We start from the raw sequence: 21,019 nt of genomic DNA, 5'->3' as shown, positions 1-21,019 counted from the left end.
CACGAAGATTGGAGGAGTTGTGGAAGGAGCTGTAGGTTGCCGAAGGTTACAAGAGGATGCAGAGTTGGGCAGAAAAGTGGCAGATGGAATTCAATCTGGACAAGTGTGAGGTGATGCATTTTGGATGGACAACCCAGATGGCTGAGTACAGGGTTAATGGCCGGTTACTTAAGAGTGTGGATGAACAGAGGGACCTTGGGGTTCAAATCCATACATCCCTCCAGGTCACTGCACAGGTTGATAGGGTAGTTAAGAAAGCCTATGGGATGCTAGGCTGCATTAATAGGGGGACTGAGTTCAAGAGCAGAGAGGTCAAATTGTAATTCTACGAATCTCTGGTGAGACTGTACTTAGAATATTGTGTTCAATTCCGGTCACCTCATTATAGGAAGGATGTGGAAGCTATGGAGAGGGTGCAGAGGAGATATACCAGGATGTTCCTGGATTGGAAAACAAGTCTTATGAGGCAAGATTAGCAGAGCTGGGACTTTTCTCTTTGGAGTGTAGAAGGATGAGAGGGGTCTTGATAGAGGTCTACAAGATTATGAGAAGCATAGATAGGGTGGAGAGCCAGTGCCTGCTTCCCAGGGCATGAATAGCAAACACCAGAGGGCATATGTACAAAGTTAAGGGAGGGAAGTTTTTACACAGAGGGTTGTGGGTGCCTGGATTGACTTGCTAGGGATGGTGGTGGATGCTAAAACATTAGGAGTATTTAAGAGCCTCTTGGACAGGCACATAGATGAAAGAAAAATAGAGGGTTATGGGGTAGTGTGGGTTTAGTACTTTTTTTAAGGATTATATGGGTTGGCACAACATGGAGGGCCGAAGGGCCTGTACTGTGCTGTACTGGCCCTTCTAGTGTCTAGTGTCTAATCTCTTATTTCACTGCTTCTAATATTGTTTGTTTGCTTTTTCTCTGTTTCTTTCTTACCATCAACAGCTTGACACCATGGTAATCCTAACACTTTTTCACATTCTCCATCCCTCTCCGGCCCCTCTGTAACTTAAAGCTAACTTGCTTTCCCTCTCCCTTCAGATTCTGAGAGAGTTGATACACTTTCCCTCGCCTCCCCCCATAGCCTGATTTTCTGAGTCTTTCCTACAGATACAGAACAGTATATTTTATTGATTTTAGTTTTAATTTTACCTCGCATGTATCATTGGTTACTTAAGCATAATGGCCACCTTGTTGAACAGATTGTGCAACAAATCCTGAAACACTTCACTCCTTTGAGCTGTAAATATCACTGCACAATAGGAAGTAGCACAAATGACCAAGAGAACTATGAACATAACTGAATGCTTGACCCCAGGGAAGGTTATCAAGAGAAGGTCATCACCACGGACCTGGATCAATGAGGGGCAGAATTTACATGAACTGGTGATGAAGGTGTCCATCATGTATCAAATGTATCATCTATCTTTTCATTTTCCCTCATTCCACAATCTTGTCTGGTTCACAGTTGTTCACAGAAACACTTCCTTGTCTTCACCACAATCCAACACTTGTCTAGTTTTCATTTCAGAGGTAGCAGAACTAGAATATGCCTAGACCGCGAACAAAGACAAAGCAGAAACAACATCTCTTCATCTGTTTAAAAGACCCTGTGAAGGTTTTTTCTTCATTTATGGCTATTGACATCATCTAAGTTTATTACTCAACCTCGAGAAGGTGAAGATGAGCTGGTACATTCCTTTGAAGTTGATCTGATAGTATTCTGGGATAGGGGTCATTCAGTAACTACAAATTCTGATAGTGAAAGGACAGTGATATACATATTTCTAAGTTAGGATTATATGTGATTCAGTGAGTAATTTGTATTGGTGGTGGGTTTCAATGTATCTGTTGTCCTTCTATGTGATAGAGTTTGCTAATTTGGCAGATTTCTTTTTACTGAACAAGTTTTGATCAGTTGGTTTAATCAACTTTGTGTGGTAATGCAGCCAAGCTTGAAGATAGAGTACTAATCCAGTGGGTAAAATTGCCTTGAGCAATGTTGAATTTCTTGGGTGTTGGAGTCATTCAAGAAAATGACTCTTGTCATAAATGATAGACAGCTATTGGGGACTTGCAGTAGGACATCAACATCTGGCCTTATAGGTACATTACTTATAACCATATAACATATAACAATCACAGCACAGAAACAGGCCATCTCGGCCCTCCTAGTCCATGCCGAACTCTTAATCTCACCTAGTCCCACCTACCCGCACTCAGCCCATAACCCTCCACTCCTTTCCTGTCCATATACCTATCCAATTTTACCTTAAATGACACAACTGAACTGGCCTCTACTACTTCTACAGGAAGCTCATTCCACACAGCTATCACTCTCTGAGTAAAGAAATATCCCCTCGTGTTTCCCTTAAACTTCTGCCCCCTAACTCTCAAATCATGTCCTCTCGTTATGCGTCTTTATTGCAAGAATTTTATGTCATTTATTAGACCATTCCTTGGTGTTGATTAAGTCTTGCTCTATGCAGATTGATAAGGACTGTAAATAGAATTGGACTTTGTGTGATTATCACATAACTTTTAACATTATGATGTAAGGAAAGTTAATGATGAAATAGCTGATGGTTGGGACTGTGCTCTGCTCTGAGATAGTCCTGCAGCAATATTCTGGGGCTGAGATGATTGACATCCCACAGCCACCAGTAACTTCTCTTAGGTAAGCTATGTCTCCAATCATTGATGCTCTGTTCTCTTTGATTCCAATTGAGTTTAATTTTACAAAGACTCCTTGATACATGGTCAAATTCTGCATTGGCACTGTAGGCAGTCACTGTCATTATAATCTCAAAAATTCGCTCCATGATTTAAAGATTTTGACAAAGGTTGATTTGATATCTGACACTAGGTGCTCTTGGTGAACCCAGATCGGGCAATGGTGAGCAGGTTGAGTAAGGGCCTTTTGATAGCATTGTACATAATACCTTCTGTCATAATATCTTGTTAATGATGGAAAGTATACTGACTGGGCAGCAAGAAGTTGGACTGGATTTGTGTCACTTTTTGTTGTCAGATACACTGGGCTAATATTCCTTAATACTGGATATGTGTTAGTGTTATATCTGTACTGGAAAAATTGTGTGCAACTAGTTCCAGAGCACAGGTCTTTAGTAGTAAAGATGGATGTTGGAAGAGCTCCAACATATGCTGCATCCATGCCTAGCTATTTCCTGAAATTCCACAGCCTGTCTACTTTTCCATGTATTATTTCCTTATAACATAGGATTCCATTCAGTCACAGTAGGAAATGCTGTTAATGTGTCAAACAATGAGAATAATGGAGAAATTGACTGGGATTGGAGTGGGATGGAGGCTGCATTGTTATAAAATAGGATGGAGATAGCACTCTGGACGTGATGGAGAGTTGATTGCATTGGGGCGGGGGAGGGGGGTGAGAGAGATATCATCAATTGCTAATGTATTTCCAGACTTACAACTGTAGTATTGAACATCATTTTAATTCTACTGATTTTAGTGTTCTTGTAAGGTTATTAAAGGAGATTCATCTTTACGCGAGGAGGTGGGGAAATCAGCTGTGATTCTTTGGGGTATTTGAATAGATTAGTCATGTTGGAAGGTAATCTGTAGGCAATTATTAATCAATGCCTAAAGATAAAATGCCTGGACCTTCATAACTCTTCTTGCAATATATATGTTGTAAGGAGAATATATTGGTTAATTGAACCATCAGTTAATCAGGGGAGCAGCTAATTGGGACAATTCTTAAAGAGGAAAAACGAATTGAGAAAAATGTCAGGATTCTCTTCATTTATTTGGAACACTGTGCCACTTAACTGGGCAGGAGACTGTTGCCGAAAAAGTTCTATTATCAGTTGTGCACACTTGTGCGACTGTTCAATGCTCTATCGTGCTTAGAGCGATGTGTTTTAAATAGCACCGTTTGCTTGTATTTATTTGCTAGGATTTTTGAGACTGATAGTTGGTGAAGAATAAGCAGTAAGACAAATCAGAAAGCAAACACGAGGAAATCTGCAGATGCTGGAAATTCAAACAACACACACAAAATGCTGGTGGAACGCAACAGGCCAGGAAGCATCTTTAGGTAGAAGCACTGTCGATGTTTCAGGCTGAGACCCTTCATCAGGACAAGTCAGAACTGTTTTGCTCACTGCAGTTTCATGCATTTAGGCTTCAACATGTTAGGGACTACAAAGAACCTGAAGGTATCAACAATCATCTTGAATATTACAATGAGAATGAAGATTAGGAAGATGCAATGGTCGATGGTATATTGTATGAAGGCAGTCTATTATATAACCAGATGACCATTGAATATCATTTTTTATTGTTAAAGTGCACTTATGTATTCACTTCTGTAATGCTGAGATAGTTACCTGTGCCTTTAAGAGGAAACAGTGATGTCATTTTGCACAGGTGGAGTAGAACAAAGAGTTGCCATGTTCTAGAGAGAACAACGTTTGAGTGCTTTTCCCAAGTTTGGCGAGGAAAATTCTCACAAGAAAATTAATCAGCGCTGGATTGCATGATTGGGTGACATTCCTTATCAGCCTATATGAGCGAGGAGAACTTGCTCAAGGTCTAGCCTATATGTGTTTGGAAGTTAAGCATCTGTGTGCCAAATAATTACCACTACTGTAATGGTTTTGTATATCTTGCTTTATTTATTTTCATACTGTATACGTAACAAGGGTATGGTCCAAAATTAAGCTGAGAATGTAACAGCAGGAACTCTTTTTTTAAAATTAATTTCATTGTTTTTATTTTGATACCCACTTTCTGCATTAAAACATCTAAAACAGATAAAAGAATTCAAGACCCGAAAACGTATTTGTTGTTCTGCGTGTGTAATTTTCCCCAGGCGACAAAAATTATCTGCACTAGGTGTCCACACTGATTTTGTTCATTGCTTATATTAGATGAATTCCTCTGTTCATTACTATTGGAACTATTGTGCAGTTTTATATTGCTGTAGTACAATCGGTAGTGTTCTAATTTGTTCTGTATTTCATTCAAATTCATAATATGTTACTCAGTTTGTCTTTTTTTAATGCCTTTTTAACTACTTCCATTAAACTTTGTCTAATTTTGTCAGCCACTTAATTGGGCCAAAATGTACTGGTCTGATGTGCCCCAATTAATTATAATCCACTATATATATTTCTTATTGTAATTTTTTTAGTTATTATTATGTATTAGAATGTGCTGCTGGTGCAAAACAACAAATTTCATCACATAAGCCAGTGATATTAAACCTGATTCTGATTCTGGTTCCAAGGGTTTTGATTAACATTCCTGCACAATGGTGCATAAAGCTCCCTGTGAGCTGAAAACAGAGTATGAGGCACTAATGCTTATTTTAGCCCTCAGAGCTGTCATCTGAACACCTTACACAAACACATTGTAGGAAAAATAAAGGTCAGTATAAATTCTGATGAGGAATATCCAATTGAGCTCAACATTCACAAATACGACGGATCCTCTCTGGTCGATGAGCATTCCTTATATTTGGATACTTTTGTGAGCAGTGATGTGTGTCCAAATAAAAACTCAAATTTATTCTAATATTTAGCTGTTTTCCTTTCCTGATGTTCCAGATCACAATGTTAAAAAATTAAAATGTAGCACTTGAGAGACCTTGAAGAGCATTTCTTTTCATACTATTGAAACTGGATGAAGGTTGGGGTGAGGGACAATCTTGGGGTGGGCTAATCATGATGGCATTTGTTTGTCACACTATTGAAGAATCCAATGACTGAGGGATTTTTGGGCTATTAAATGAACAATAATTGCATAACCAATTCATAAGGATGAAGGTTATCAGTGAAGAAAACAATATTCATATTTGTACAAAATCATAGTTAAACCAGTGATGCTTGAGAGAACTTGTAATTGACTGGTATGTGAAGGGATTTCTGCTTTCTCAAAATGAATAAATTGTCAAGTGTTAATGTGCAGAAACAGCATTATAAAACACTGGAAGGTAAGAATACAAGGTGTCTTTGGTCAGATGGTTGTTCAATGAGGAGAAAGCATTGGTGTATACTCTCTGAAGTTTGGAAGAGCAGGTATGATCTTACTGATACTACCATAATTTATAGAGGATTAATAGTGAATCCGGTTGGGCTGACTCACCTTGCAGAAGAGTCCGTAGCCTAGAGTGAAATGTGTGACCATTTAGATTTCAACTCAGATTTCTTCCTCTGAGGGTTGGAAGTCCATCAGATTCTCTCTTCCAGAGGATAATAGAAGCTTAGTGGTTGTGTGTAGGTAAGAACAAAAACATGCTATTCTCCTTAATAGCATGGAGAATTAAGGATGATAAGTCACAGATAATTTTTAATTCCTTTTTATCAGACCACTTACTTCCTCCAACCTTAAATGTCTACCACTCCCTCCAATTACTTTTTCTCTTGAACATCACCCATGTACTTCCTGATTCTGGTGTATACTTGGGAGAGTAGGTTTATCAGAGTTGAACATTCTTAATCATTCCATTTTGTGCATGACCTCTAAAACAATACTTTGCACTACTTACCAATGAGATACTGATTTATTTTCTTCAGCTAATTGCACATCCCTATTTTGGATTGGGTTTCAACAGCAAACAATGCAGAAGTATCTAAGGATTTCAAGTCAAATGAAAAAATTAAGAAGTGATCACAATGAATTTTCTGTAACTCTCTGGTTTGCTTTCCCCCTTAATTCTTAACATGTACTCGCCTCAAAGTTTGTTTCCAAGAATTAATGTTATTAATGCAATGTTATTATTGTTTCTGCAGGGGCTTCCTGGTCTTCAGTTATTATATTTATTGAAGGTTAATGAAAACTCTAGGGACATTGCAATACCATTGGCTATTTAAATACCTCTTTAAAAGTCAGTGCACACCTCTCATTGCATTATGCTGTGTTACATGAAAATTTATTGTTATCAAATTTTTATTAAACTGTTTTAAATATTCAATACTTGATTTGCCCTGCATTAAAATTCACATAAATGTTTTTCTTGACAGTACTTTATAGTCACTCCATCCTTTATTAAGACCTTGAATTCTAAATTTGAACTATAAAAATCACAACAATTGTTCTCCAAAAAAAGTGCTGGAAGTAGCTAAGTAATTGAACTGACTTTTTAAAACAAAAATAATTTGAGTTAATATGAATTGTATTGTTGCAATAATTGTCAAATTTTACATTGTGGTAATATAATTGTTGCTTGCAGTGAAATTGCCTGTTGAAAATAATATCAGAGTCATAGAACACTGCAACACAGAAATAAATCCTTTAGGCCATCTGGTCAGTGCCAACCTATTAACCTGTTTAGTTCCATCGACCTGCACCCAGACTGTCGACCTCAATACCCTCCCATAGTGTACCGATTCAAATTTCTATTAAATTCAGAAATTGAACCTCATCCACCATTTGTGCTGGTAGCTTGGTAACAGTCACCACCCTCTGAGTGAAGAAGTTTCCCCTCATGTTCTCCTTAAACGTTTCATCTTTCACACTTTACCATGATCTTCAGTTATAATCTCACCAAACCTCAATGGAAAACCCTTACTTGCATTTAGCCCATCTATATGCCCCAGAATTGTGTATACTTTTATCAAATGCCCTTCCATCTTCTACATTCTAGTTACTATATTTGATATTTTATATTAACTATTTTAACTATTATATATTTGCTCTAATTCAGCTTTTTTCTGTATTATTATGTGTTGCATTGTACTGCTGCTGCAAAGTTAGCAAGTTTCATGACATATGTCCGGATATTGAACCTGATTCTGACCCTGAGTAGTACTTTCTGGTGATGTTGCTCACAATGTATTCCTAAGACTGGGCCAATCTCCTTTCCTCCAAGCCATTTGTAACTGTATGGTATGGAGCAGCTGTAGCGTATCTTATTCAGGAGTGACTGAAACTATCCTGCAGCATGCTATGGGCCATTGTCACTGATTCAGTTTCCTGGAACACCCGTCTTTGAGAAGAGGCTTCTCAACATATGAACAGTGTGCAAGGCTGTAGTAGGTGGAGGCTATTGGCAACATGTCCGGTCACTTTGTGGTTGCATCCACTACTACCAAGAAATTTGTGCCGATGAATGATCTGTCAGAATCCATATAAATCCTCTGTCTGAACTACGTAGGCCATTCCCAGGGATGAAGAGGCACTGCTCTTGGCAATCTCTGGGCATGTTGGCATCTTGAACAGCTGCTCAATCTTCTGATCTATCCCAGGCCACCAAACAAAACTTTGACCCAATGTTTTCCTTTTCACCATGCCTAGATGACCAGCATGTAGCTCCTGTAACATATTTGTTCTCAGCTTGGAAGGTATAAGAATGCTCAACAGAAGGCAACCTCCTTCAATGACAAGATCATCATGATGTTGAAAAAACTGGAGGAACTGGAAATTCTGCACATTCCAGCCATTTTGGGAGGCTATGTAGCCCTGAGATGGAGTGGAGTCTTATATGGTTTTCCTTTGGATCATCTGTGCTATTTACTTGGAGACCTTTGATTTGCATTAGTAAGTATATCTCAAGAGCAGTACTCTCTTCTGTAAATTTTTCAAATTATTTCCTTTTCCAAGGGTAAATGGGACAATCCATCAGCATTTCTAGGATTAGTTGTCCTCTTGAATTCTATCTGTAACTGTGTTCTCTGAGGGAAAGAGCCTTTCTCTGCATTCATGCTGCTGCTGTTCGTGGAACACCCTTCTGTGGATTGAAAACAGACACTAGTGTTTGATAATCAGTAATGAGAGTAAACTCTCTCCCATAGAAGTACTGCTTGACATGTTTTATACCCGAAATCAAACTCAGGGCCTCTCTGTCAATCTGTACGTAATTTTTTCCATGCAATGGTAAGGAAATGTGATGTAGACGCTACAGGGTGTTCACTTCCATCGCACATACCATGTGGCATGACTGTACCTATACCATGAGGTAAGGCATCATAGTGCAAACATCACTGGATGATGTTGGTCATAATTGTGTGAGAACAGTGTCTGATGTCACCATTTCCTTGGTCTTTTAGAGAGCTGCCTCATACTACTTTGTCCATTGTCATTTCTTTCTGATTAGGGTGAATGAGTTCAAGGAGTGGAGCTCAGTTGCCAGGTTTGTCAGAAACTTGTTATTAATAAATCCTAAAAAAGAGTGCAACTACGATACGTCCTTAGGGCATGGGTCATCCATCACTGCAGGAATTTTCTCAGCACATTTACATAAATCTTACATGTCAATGGTGTGACCACAGCAAGTGATGCTTGGTTTAGAGAATTCACAATTGTTGCATTCTGCTCTGAGCCCATACTCTTCTAATATTTTTAATGGTGTCTTGAGATTTTGGAGATGTTCCTTCTCATTTTTACTGGTAATAATAATGTCATCCAGATACCACTGAACAACCTTGTAACACTGGGTCTATAACGTTCTGCCAGAGTGCAGGTATAGGTGCTACTCCAAAATAAGCCCTTTGTGATGTTTATGGTGAGAAACACAGTGGACCCTTCTTCTATCTCCATTTGTAAGTAGGTCTTGGCTAAGTAGACTTTGCCGAAGTGATTTCCTCTGGAATGTTTGCAAAGATATCCTCTATCCTGGGCAGAGGTTATTGATCTATCTTCTGGTGATGGTGACCTTAAAATCACCACAGATCCTGACAGATACATCCTTTATGGCTACTAGTCTCTCTGATAATATCCATCGTCTTGACTTAACTTTGGAAAGAATTCCTTCAGCCGCCATGCAATATAGCTCACTAGCCACTTTATCGTGGATGGTATAAGGAACTAGACGAGCATTGTAAAACTTGAGTGTATCATTTCTATTTAACACTATTTTACACTTGATATGTTTGAGTTTTCCAGTGCCGTCCTTGAACACTGCTACAGCATCATCAAGTTCCTTTCTAAATTCAGTTTCAGTTTGCTCCATTTCAGGAATGATCGTCTCTTAAGTATGAATTCTTAGTTGGATATCAGCAGGCCTCAGTTCAGTATCCTTTAAGTGCCATTCAAACACATTTTGGGAAATAGCTGAAGCAGCTGAGCCTGTATCCAATTCCATTTTAATTAATTTGCCATTCACTTCTGTTGTAAGTCATATTGCTTGCCTCTTGTTAGTTTTCACATATTAAATCTCAAGACTATGCTGTCCTGTTCATTCTCATCATTATCAGACTTTTTTATCAACAGCATGCACATTAGTGCTCATTTTGAAATGGCAACTTGTCTTTTTAGTTTTTTTCCTACCCTGTGCAATGAATTTATTTTTCTCTGCCCAACATGCTTCTTGCATGTGTTGCATTTTCTACAAGTTCCACATTTAAGCCTGTGTTGGTCTGTATGTGACCTCTGCCACAATTTGTTCAGCCAGGCAGGCTTCAGTTTAAATATAGCAACTTTGTTCAGGCTCACTTTCATTCTTGACTGCAAATCAGTTGTGTCTCTGACTGTCAATTTACGTTGATACAGTGATTTCAAATGCTCTTTTAAATATGAGTTGTGTTTCAGTTAGAAGCTGTTTTTGAATACTCTGTAGTGAGATTCCACAAACTGAACAATCTCTCAGTGCATCGTTTAACCCATCGTTGAACTGAAACCACTCAAACTCTTCAATTCAGCAATGTATTTTGAAACGGACTCCCTTTACTTTTGATTCCACTTATGAAACCTAAAGCATTCTGAAATCAACAATGGTTTTGATTCTAAATGTTCTTGCATTACTTTCGCGATAACAGCAAAGCTCATTTTGGTTGGTTTGATTGGAGCTGTCAAACTTCTAAACAAACTGTATGCCTTTCCACCTATTGTACGCAACAAAGCTGGTACTCACTTTGCATTAGCTATTTCTTTTGCTTTCAAAGTACTGTTCAATTTGCTCAGTGCACAATAACCGGTTACCTTTGTGAAACTGGATGATGCAGTCCACCTTTTTCTGCTTCTTCAGAATTTAATTATGATTATTATCACCCAGTACTCACTGTTTATGAACCCATACTGCACTTCAACAGACAGGCAGTCATATTGGGTTTATTTTAAAACTTCCTTGTCACCAGTATTATGATTTGTAACACCAAAGCGCATAACTAATTGAAAGAAAAACACAGAGCTGGGAATAAATGTGTCTGCTTCATTCTTGCCTTAGACAGAGGCATGCACTTATGTTGTGGTGATGTAATGACATATGCTATTCATGCACTTCTACATATAACCTGTAATAAATTATGTAATCAACAAAGAGTGCTTAATCAAACGATATATTTACAATACTGCACCGGTCTAAGACGGCGCTACTGAATCTGTGCAACAGCTCACTAGTACTTCAAAAGGCAAGAAATTTGACTCAAAGTATTACCAATAATACCTTTTCTGAAGAAAACTATAGTAAATTATCACCGCAAGTGAAGGCAAAGCAAATTCGAGGGAGGAACTGTGCAGAATCGCTGCAGATGGAGTGAGCCATTCGGAGAGGAGAAGTCAAGACAGGGGAGTTCCGATGTCTATATAATTGGCCTGGGTGTGAGGTTGGATCACTCTGGGCACCAGACCGATTTGGAGAAAATGAGAGCTGCTTGAGGCCAGGTGGTGAAATCTAGGCTCGGAGCGAATTGCCGGGTGGTGTTCTAGGCCCAGAGCCTTTCGCTGCAATGGTGCCTAAGTCCTAGTGGAAGGTATGATATGCTGTTTGGACAATTTAAATGATACACTGGAAAGATAGAGTCAGGATTGGAAGCGGGAGCCAATTTCGTTCACGCTTCCACAATGTTCACTTCTGTCTCCGTGGTGCTGAGTCTATGAAGACTACCCCTGGCCATTGTGCTCCGTGCCTGCTAATATGATGGAATGATATCAAAGCTTAGGCCTTCTCCAGGCTGCTTCTGGATTTGGAACTAAGATCTCTTCTTGGTTTGGAATGTTGTTGCTCGCGTATATTGTTTGCATGGTTTGTGCTTTTTATTCCCTTTCTCTGCAGATCAGGTGTAGGTCTTTATTTTACTTTTTTAATTAGGTTCTTTCAGGTTTCTTGCTTTGTGGCTACCTATAAACAAACAAATCCCAAGATTGTATAAGTTATACACTCTTTGATAATAAGTGTACTTTGAAATCCTTTGAAATATTACTGAAATATTAAGTACACAACAGCTACCTCCCTGAATGTCCTGTCCAACAGCCCCTCAGCCTCTTGAGTGATTCGGTGTTCATCCAATTTCAGCTCCATCTCCTTAAGACGATCTGTTAGAAGCTGCAGCTGTGCATGATAATGGAGATTATATATACAGTATGTTACTTCAAGCATCTCTCTTGATTGCTTCCTCAGTGTTACTAAAGTATCTTAATGGAAACTGGAATATGTTTTCCCCTTGCAATGCATGTATCTCTGGGGAAATGTTATCTTCATTCGTATTTCAAGTCCAGTGCGGATGAGCTGGACTTTTAAAATACAACTTTATGTAATACCTGCATATTTAATTATTGCTTCATTTATACAGCCACATTGTTATTATTCAGGTACAAAAGCTGCAGTTCCCACATCACCAGATTCAGGAAGTTATTACCATCATGCTCCTGAACCGGCATGGATTCACCATTATTCACCATTAATCTCATCTGATTCTATGGTCTACAGATTCACTTTCAAGAACTGTTTATAACTCCTGCTCATACATCTCAATAACTCGTTTATTTGCAGAGTTTGTCTTCCTTCGGACATTGAAGTTTCTCAATCTTTGTCCATACTGTATATAGATTTTCATAAAATTCTATTACACTTCCTTTTCTTCCTGCAAATGCATGCAAAAACAAGAATCTCAAGGAAGTACATGGTATCCGTATTGTATATGTATTTTGATAGTGCTTTTACTTTGAGTTGTGAACATTGTTCTGCATTGCCAATATCCAATGACATTTTCTGTGGCTGGGGTTGCAGGCATTAATTGGTGAGCTGGGGCTTTGTATTGACTGAAACATTTCAACATTGACCCGTGGTAAACCTGTGGGTGAGAGCGTTATTAGAATGTTGTGGTTGGACTCTTAAGAAGGTTTGTCACTTTGCAGAGGGAGGCAACACAATGTGGTTAAATAATAATGACTGGGCTTGCTTACAGGATTCAAAGTGGTTTATCTTTGAAAAGGTCTAGTTCAATCACATCGAACTTGAAGGCAGAAAGAAGGAAATATTTTTCCTAAAAGCTTGTGTTCCATAGCTCTAGTTGTTATGATGAAGGAGTATTCAACCTGGTCAGTTAATTCTGTTTCTTTTCCCGCAATTGATGTCTGACCTGAGAGTTTCCAGCATTATCCTTTTTTAATTTCAGACTTCCAACAACTGTAGTTTTTTTCCCACCAATTTCATCTAGCTGTTGGTATCACCTCTTAAAGAAATGGTTCAATTTATTTCTGGATTTGTTGTCTCTAGTTCCACTGCTGCCTGGGTGGTAAAGTAGGAGTTCCAGCTTTTAGTTTCAGTTTCAGTAAGAACATAAGAGATTCTGCAGATGTCGGGAATCCAGAGCAACATACACAAAATGCTGGAAGAACTCAGCTGGCCAGGCAGCATCAATAGAGAAACACAAACAGTTAACATTTGGGGCTAAGACACTTCATTAGGACTGGAATGGAAGGGGAAAAAACCAGAATAAGTAGGTGGGAGAAGGAGAAGGAGCAGGAGAGATCAGAGTGGGAGCAGTGAGGAGGTTTCACTGAAATCCTGTTGAATAGGTTTAAACTTCTTCAGAGCAGTCATACAACCTGACTCTTGTAAATTGCAAGAAAATCAAATCACCTCTCCGCTGTTTATTAGTTTCACTATGTTTGCAAGCGAAAATCGTAAGAGCATAAGTCAGTGATAATTGGAGGATCTAATAAGTCACATGAGTAGCTTGATAAACTTATTGGACACCTTCCAGTTCTTGAATATGGGTACAACTCTGAACTTTCAGGATGTTGAGATAGTGCTTGGGTGTCTGGCTATACACACTGCTACAGAACTCAACCCCGTCTTCAAGCTTTTACTTTATAATAGGATAGTGTGAGCAGTATAATGGTTGCCTGGTATTATTTCTTCCATTTGACAAAGAGCGAGAGGAAATTCTTAGAGTCTTTCAGCCTGCAGGTGGCAGAGTCAAAGCTACGTGATCCACTTAGTTTTCTAATTGATGTTTGCGGAAGCATGCTGTCTACAATGTAATGGCTCCCTTTCCTTGAGTTGCCACAATGAACTCAAAGGTGCTTCATTGTGAGGCACTTTAAGATTTCATAAGGACATGAAATGCTGTTGTACTAGTGTTGGTCAATTCTTTAATTGCTTGGTGCTCCCTTGATTGCATAATGCACATACCCAATGCCTTTGATCTAATGTGATATTTATTTTTCTGTATGTGGATTAATTGCACAATCCTGATTCAATAAGACATGTTGACTTTTCTTATGCATTGGAAATTCCCTTAAGTTCTCATTCTTAAAAAGACTTGTTTTAGTAAACCTAACACTTACTGTTGACATATTCCTGGACGAATGTGAATAATCCATTTGTATGATATTCAATGGAATATAATCTTGATAAAGCATTAATCCATTTATAATAAATGGATTAACACTTAAGCTAAAGTGTTGGTAGAATGATATCACATGGTGTTAGCATTTGCTTCCTAATCTTACCATATATCCCTTCTAGGTCTTGAGCTTCCTTGTAGCAATATCCCATTTATTATTAAGAGGAATTGGGTTTTAATTTCCAGCCAACAGTCTGATAGAGTGAGCTTTCAGATTTTCTTTGCAGTGAAACAGAAATTGACCTCTTTATTAGAATCCGTTAGCTGTTGTCCTGAAAGGGCACTTGACGCCCCTTAAAGTAGTTAGGATAATTCAATATTAGACAGTTTTCAAAATGCAACAAATGGTTGAGGAGGAAAGGGTCTCAATAATTTAGATAAATTGGTTGGTGGGTAGAGCTGGTTGTGACCAACCCAAGACTCAGCTTGCAAAGTCTAATATCCATTCCCACAGGAAGAAGCATTGTCAATCTCATCTCCCAGCAGAGCACTGTTTATAGGGTCATAGCAGAAGAAGCAAAATGGCCCAAGTGCAGGTAGCCAGCACAAGATTTGTTCCCTTCTAATCTGATTTCTTATTATGTCTTAGATATCAGATTTCAGCATTTTCCTCATAATTAATGCCATCCATGGATTCATTCATTTATGAGGTGTGGATAGAAATGCAGAGACCATTATTTATTGCACTTGAGAAGTTGGTAACTATTTTAACTTTTCAGAATCTTGCACTCTGTGATGACAATGATACCACAATCCAGGAATTTAATCCAGCGATAATGAAGATTTTCAAGCCAAGGTATTATGTCACTTGGAAGGAAATATGCAGTGTTGATCTCCCCATTTACCACTCCCCCCACTTTTACAGGAGAATCAGTGGGTTTAAGGGGCTGATATTGAAGATGTATTATAATCTGTTACAGTGAGTTGTGTAAATGGTGCACTGCAGTCACCTTTCACCAAGATTGAAAGAAATGATTGGTTAGGGTAGTGGATGGGATGCCAATCAGATGGACTGTTTTGTCCTTGGTGGTATTGTATTTAGAATAGTACCTTTGCTTCTCACTTACTTCTGTTATCAGGAAGGCATTCCCATCACCACCTTCAGATCCTTATGACCAACGTTTTCACATAAAGGAGTCATTTCCAACCTTCCCTGGAACAATCATATATTTATTATGATCTTATGAGTACATTTGTTGGGGTTTCACATAATTGAGTAACTTGATACGCCATTTCAGATATCATTGATGGATCAACCACATTGTTCTTGGTCCTTAGCCACAAAGAGACCAAACCGGTTAAAGGAAGCTGATTTACTTTACAAAAGGGATTAGTGAAACGGATGAGATTGTCAAGAAAATCTGGTGGTTTCATTGTAACCATTGTAGATACAAATCTCTTGTTGCAGATTTAGTTAACAAACTGAATTTATTTTTTCCTCTGTGAAGGAAATGCTCCAAGACCACCTTTCTGTGTTAAAAAGCATTAAAAATGCAAAATGCTGGAAATACACAACAGTTCAGATTGTGTCTGTGGTAAGAGAAAGAGAGCTGACAGTTCAGGATATCCTATTATTTTTTTAAATTTCCAGCATCAGCAGTTTGTTTTATTTTGTGTAGGAAAGGTTGTTCTCATTTCCAGGAGATAAAAAACAAGAATTAGCTAGTTTGGGCATTCTCTAAGCAGACAACAACAAAATATAACCTAAATATTGAAGATGACTGTACAGGACAGTGTTCCTGCATTTCATTGCACAGGGAGATTATCTGGCACACTCATACAGATGAGGCAATTGTGGGATAAGGCAGAATGTGAAGGCAGTGGGTACAGAAAGGAGTTTGCCAAAGGGTCTCACCTCGAAACGTCAACTGCACTTTTTTCTATAGAGGCTGTTCCTGCAGCATTTTGTGTGTGCTGCTTGAGTTTTGTTACATGCTTAGTATGCATAAAATTATAAATATCACATGAACAAGAAGAAAAAATGTGACATATCTCTTTGAGCTGGACCCACCGCCTGAAGTCACTGTTTCAAGTTCAAGATTGCTTAATGTCGTTTCCAGTACAGAAATGTAAAAGAGAATGAAAAATTGTTACTCTGCGTCTGGTGTTACACAAAAAAGTACAATAAGATAAAGAACACAATAATAATAAAGCACTATAAGTAGAAATATGTAGGGTAGTTTATATACATAGCTTGGTTTTACGTCCATGAGGTGATGCTAGCCACAGGAGTGCCTATATATAAGATGACTGATGGGAGATGATAAAGTGGTGGTGATTGTATGTTAGTGGTCTGTATATAAGGTGTCTGACAGAAATTGATAACGTAATGGTTGTTGGGGGTGTGGAGTGGTGAGATAGTGGGTGGACATGCTGATCAGCCTTACTGCTTGGGGAAAGTAACTGTTTTTGAGTCTGGCAGTCTTGGTGTGGATGCTCCATGGCTTCCTCCCTGTTGTGAGTGGGACAAACAGTCCATGAGCAGGTTGAGTGGCAGCTTTCATGATGTTACTGGCCCTTTTCCAGCATCTTTCTGTTCATATGTCCTTGAGTGTGAGGGGGCTGGTGTTGGTGGTGCATTGGCTGGTTTTGACCACCCATTGTAGAGACCTCCTGTCCAGTGTCTGTGCCATGCAGTGGTGCAGCATGTAAGGATGCGTTGTACTGCACATCTGTGGAATGACACAAGTACAGATGTTCATAGTTCAGCCCGCCTCAGCCTCCTCAGAAAGCAGAGGTATTGGTGAGCTCTGGTGATCGTGCAAAATGTGTTCCATGACCATGAGAGGTTGTGCAAGATGTCCTCTCCCAGGAGTGAGTTCCCCTAATGTTGATAACCATCCTTTATGCCTTGTTGACATTAAGAAAGAGGTTACTTACATGGCACCAGGCCTCAAGCTATTCCATCTCCTCACTGTAGGCCGTTTCATTATTGTTGGTAATAAGCCCACCACTGTTGTGTCATTGGTGAACTTGACAATGTGATTACTCAGGTGATTGGCTGTGCAGTCAGGTGTGAGCAGCGTGCACAGTAATGGGCTCACCTAGCCCTGGGGTGGGGGGGGACGCCTGTGAGGATGATGGAGAGGGAGGAGCAGTTGTGCAACCTGATGCTTTGAGTTCTGTTGGCTAGGAAGTCAACACTCGGTTACACAGTGGTGTATTTAGAACGAGGATTAGGAGTTTTTTCACCAAGGTCTTTAGGATAATTGTGTTGAATGCCGAACTGAGATCCGGAAACAGCATTCTGACATAAATGTCCTTGTTTACTAGATGTGTAGGGCCAGGTGCATCACAGATGCAATGCTGATTGCATAGTGGTGAGTGTCCAGTGTGGCAGGAATGGAGTTTTTGGTATATGCCATTATCAGCCCTTGAAATCACTTAACTTCATGATGATTGGTATCAGTGTCTCTGGGCAATAGTTGTTTAGCTCTGACAGCATAGAGTTCTTTGGTACAGGGATGATGGTGACTGGTTTGAACCATGCGTGGACAGCATTCTGGATGAATGATATGTTGAAGATATCCATGAAGAGGTCAGGGAGCTTGTATGCACGCTCCCTAAGTACTCAGCCTGGAATGTTACCTGGCCTGCCCACCTTACTGGGGGTTGACTCTCTGCTGTCTGCTGCTGTTTTAGACTGTGGCTGCTCACCTGGGAGAGGTTTAACTTTCATGGCCAGTGCTGTTTTGCATGCCTCAAAGCAGCTTAACAATAGCTTAGGGCGGGGGTCGGCAACCTGCGGCTCCCGAGCCATTTGTGGCTCTTTCACCTCTGTGCTGCGGCTCCCTGTGGCTTTGGGAAATAATTGGTCAGTATTTAATTAAAATGTATTTTATGTTAGTTTGTTAGCTTTTGAAATGTAATTATGGTGATCTTGTACATTTCCTGCCACATCCGAAACGGCTCACAATTAGCCGGCATTCCGGCTAAGGGAGATAGCCTACGGGGGTTTGTGAGTACGCGTCTTTTGCAGCATCTGCGTCCATGGGGGCTGGGTTGAGGGAGGCTTAAAAGCAAGGCTGTTTAGTTCGAATAAAGCTATCTTTGACTGCAGTTTACTGACACCGCTACAACGTGTTTTTATCGTTGGCTGTCCAGACGGAAGGTGCTGAAACGCTTTGTCGCGTGTCTGGAAGAAGTGAAAACTTTCCTGGGCAGCAAAGGGCTCACCTTTCCTGAGCTGGAACAGCCAGAGTGGCTGGAAAAGCTACACTTCATGGTAGACATGACAGCGCACCTGAACACGCTGAACACAGCTCTTCAGGGGAAAGGACGTACAGCCCTGCACATGTTGGAGGATGTTTTGGCATTCGAGCGCAAGTTGACAGTGCTTGCCAGAGATTTACAGAAAGGCACTTTGTCTCACTTCCCCAATTTGAGAGAGTTCAAACAAGGTCACGACATGATAATTTCGGAGTATTTACATTCTGCAATCATCGCAATGCAAACATCGTTTGGGAAACGCTTCTGTGAGTTCAGAGAGGAAAAAAACACATTATCCTTCCCGGTCACTCCCTTAAGCATCGATCCTTCCCTACTGAATACGACTGCATTGGCAGGTGTGAGTCAACCTGATCTTGAGATGGAACTGGCCGACATAGCCGACAAAGACATATGGGTGTCCAAGTTTAGACGCTTGACAGCAGACCTTGAAGATGTTGCCTGTCAGAAGGCCGTTCTTGCTCAGAAACACAAATGGAGTGATATTGAAAACCTCACAGATGACAGCTTGCGATCCTGTGTAAAGATGAAGGTGACATCATACAGCCCTGATGTGCAGACGCTGTGCGCTGAGGTCCAGGAGCAGAAATCCCATTAACCAAGTATGATAAATATTTTAATTGCCTATTATTTTACTTATATTCATATTTTTTCATAGTTCAGTGAAATAGTCCTTTCATTTTTCAGGATGACAGCTGGCTGACGTTATTTTTGGTTTGCTGCTGGCGGAAAATTTAAGTTCGGCGTTTTTCATAAATACAAGAAGGACTCAAATAGACATTGAATATTTTACTTAAAAGTAACTTTCAACCCAACGTCTTTTTTTCGGAGTTCAAAATGTTTTTGTTGCATGCAGAAATGTAATTTCGTTTTCTCTGCAGGAGTTCATCAATTTCATAAATGCAACACATTATAGTTTGTTTATACATAGCATAAAGGCAAAAAAAAACGTTGTATGCAGTGTTATTTCATTTTAAATGTCAAACGGGTTTTGCGGCTCCCAGTGTTTTCTTTTCTGTGGGAAACGGGTCCAAGTGGCTCTTTCAGTGGTAAAGGTTGCTGACCCCTGGCTTAGGGTGTCAGGAGGGAGAGGTCACTGGGACAGTTGATGATGTTTTTCCTTGCATGTTCAGTAATGGCTTTGATAAGAGTGTGTGAGAGAGCGAGGGAGAGGTTTGCCAAATCCACAGCCTCTAATAGCTGAGACGCTGTTCCCAAAGCTTCGCTTTGTCCTGCGATGATTCAGTTGGTGGCACCGGCATAGAATCAGCTCATCCACAGGGCCGCAAAGCCTCGGAACCCTGAAGGTGCTCTCGTCTTCTAGGCTGCAGCCTTGGGATTTTGAAAAGCTGCCAATTATGAGCCCCTGGGGGCTTGTCCCGTCACCGCAAGGAAGCGAAGTCTGGGTGTAACTGCGAGTCAGGGTCTCCAACAGAACTCCATCCACCCTGAAAAGGGAAATGAGACAGCAAAGGCATTAAGCAACACACACAACACGCTGGAGGAACTCAGCAGGTTGGGCAGCATCCAAAATTAAGCAGTTTCTGCAGATGAGCTCGAAGGAGTCGCTGTTAGACACCTTAGTTGCTCCACCCCTCAGAGACAGGTTTGAATATTTTGTGCATAGGGAACATTTGCCCTCTTGATGCCCAAGTAGAGACTTCCCCTGTCTGTTCCGGGAGCTGCTCTGTCACTGACTTGAAGGCAGCATCCTGGGTGTATGGCCAGGCCTTCTAGTAGGGCTGTGAGATCACCAGTCCTGAGGTATCAATATCGTCTACACACCTATGAGTTGGACAATCCATTCCAGGGTTGCGTAAAAACAGGGTAAAAACACCCTTTAATCAGGGTGGTGAGTGAGATTTTGAAGGCAGTGTTTCATAGCAGCTTCTCTAAGTTGAGGAGCAGCTCATTAGAAAGGGATTTATTAGAAAGGACTCCAGTGTGATCATAGTGGCCATTCTTTTGCAGCGTGTCAGTCTTCAGAATGGCTTTGGCTCATCAGGCTTGGGCGAGGTAAATTGTCTTGTAAGTTATTCTCTCTATGTTCTTATTTGTTGATTCCTCATCTGTTATCAGAATGGCAGTGTTTAGTGCTGTGTGTGGGAGGTGGGAGACTTCTAGTCCCCCAGATAAACACATCTGCAGTAGGTGCGCCAAGCAGCAGTTCCTGAGAGACCAAGTTGAGGAACTGGTGCTGCAGCTTGATGATCTTTGACTCATACAGGAGAATGAGGAG

At 40.1% G+C, this 21,019-nt stretch overlaps 1 protein-coding gene and 1 long non-coding RNA gene across 4 annotated transcripts in view; one reads left to right on the top strand and one right to left on the bottom strand.

Moving 5' to 3' along the window:
* Positions 1–21,019, top strand: part of gabrg1 (gamma-aminobutyric acid type A receptor subunit gamma1) — a 145,874-nt gene that overhangs the window by 13,067 nt on the left and 111,788 nt on the right. The window lies entirely within an intron of this gene.
* LOC132404725 (uncharacterized) lies at positions 11,629–15,713 on the bottom strand. Its single transcript, XR_009515653.1, has 3 exons — positions 15,621–15,713; positions 12,150–12,251; positions 11,629–12,041 (listed from the first exon to the last, which is right to left on the bottom strand). It is a non-coding gene; the product is annotated as an uncharacterized LOC132404725 (long non-coding RNA).

Source organism: Hypanus sabinus, chromosome 14 (assembly GCF_030144855.1).
Source record: "Hypanus sabinus isolate sHypSab1 chromosome 14, sHypSab1.hap1, whole genome shotgun sequence".
Lineage (NCBI taxonomy): Eukaryota > Metazoa > Chordata > Chondrichthyes > Myliobatiformes > Dasyatidae > Hypanus > Hypanus sabinus.
Note: the sequence above shows the minus strand (reverse complement) of the source record. Positions and strands in the feature narration are given on the sequence as shown.